This window comes from Chrysochloris asiatica, unplaced genomic scaffold (assembly GCF_000296735.1).
Source record: "Chrysochloris asiatica unplaced genomic scaffold, ChrAsi1.0 scaffold00344, whole genome shotgun sequence".
NCBI lineage: Eukaryota > Metazoa > Chordata > Mammalia > Afrosoricida > Chrysochloridae > Chrysochloris > Chrysochloris asiatica.
The window spans coordinates 338,575-340,096 of record NW_006408862.1 but is presented as its reverse complement, the minus strand read 5'-3'; the positions used below and the strand labels follow the sequence as shown (position 1 = coordinate 340,096).

The 1,522-nt window shown below is 45.9% G+C and overlaps 1 pseudogene; it reads right to left on the bottom strand.

Moving 5' to 3' along the window:
- LOC102842713 overlaps positions 1 to 918 on the bottom strand; it is a 12,065-nt pseudogene extending 11,147 nt beyond the window's left edge.
- Between the last annotated feature and the right edge of the window lie 604 nt (positions 919 to 1,522).

The following is a 1,522-nucleotide window of genomic DNA, read 5'->3' as shown; positions in this document are numbered from 1 at the left end:
GTCTCCTGACTCCTACTCTGACTTTGACTCTGACTTCTATGCCGACTGACTCTGGCTCTTGGATTTCCCAAGGCTGTTATTGTTTCAGATCTTCTCTTCAGGTTGGTCTTTACTCTTCCTTCAGCTTTTGTCAGCGCTACAGCTACCAGCTATGACTCTTGTCATACTTACTGGGGCTCCTGCATTTGTCCTTCTGACTGCGACTGTGGCTCTGGCTTCAACTGTGGCCCTTGCTCTGTGAATGGGACCGTGACCTGGACTGGGACATGCTCTTAGAGTGTCTGCTTTTGCTGCTGCCACTTCGGCTTCTGCTCTTCTGTGAATGTCTGCTTTGAGAGCGAGACTTTGAATGACTCCAACTTCTGGAGTATGACAGCAGTGTCTAGAATCTGGCTTGTCTTCAACCAATCTGATTTTTCTGCCATTGACTCTAGTTCCATCCAACTTTTCCAATGTTCTCTTTATATCAGAAGAAGACAAAACTTCAATCACCCCTTCATTTTTGCATCCTTGTGAGCATCTGCATAGGTAACTTCTCCCACCTGACCTGATTTTGATATTGCTGTTGTTGTTAGGTGCCATCGAGTCGGTACTGACTCATAGCCCTGTACTCTGTAGGGTGGGAAGGCCGTATTTATCTCAGCCACTTCTTCTATAACCATATCCACTGCATCCAGACCTGTAACATCCATCTCGCTGTGGGCCGCGGGCATGCTCAACAATTACTCGCTCACCACAAAGGTTTTTGCCATTTAGTTGATAAATGGTATCATCTGCATCATGCAGCTCATCAAACTGCACAAAACCATATCCAGTCTTCAGATCCATCTCCAGGATCTTCCCGTAACCCTTAGAGAAGCGCTCCACATCACGCTCCTGGGCCTGGTAGCTGAGGTGGCCAATGTACACTGGCATCATCCTGGCAACAGTGGTTGTGGCTTGGCCCGGCCCAGAACCCCCACCTTCACCCCAGGCAGTGGCCGGTGAAACGAGAGCTCTTTGTATCCTTTTCATCTTCTTTTGATGCTTTCTGCATCATTCAATATTTTACCCTTCAGTATTACATGTCGAGGCTTGACATATGATGAGTACCCTTGTCTGTCAGTTTGTTGTAATGTAGTGGCTTGCATACTGCTATGATGCTGGAAGCTGAGCCACCAGTATTTTCAAGACCAGCAGGGTCACCTATAGTGTAGTAGACAGGTTCCAGCTGAGCATCCAGACTAAAACAGATTAGGAAGAAGGAGAGGCGCACTACTTCTAAATGTTTGAAAACATTATGAATAGCAGGGGAACACTGTCAGATACCACCACATTATTGAATGAAGAAACATTATGAATAGCACCAGAATATTGTCAGATACAGTGCCTGAAGATGAGCCCTCAGGTTGGAAGGCACTAAGATATGACTGGGAAAGAGCTTCCTTCTCATAATAGAGTTGACTGTAATGACACGACTGAAGTAAAGCTTTCGTGACCTTCATTTGCTGATTGGGGAACAATTCAAAATGAGTAGAAACAG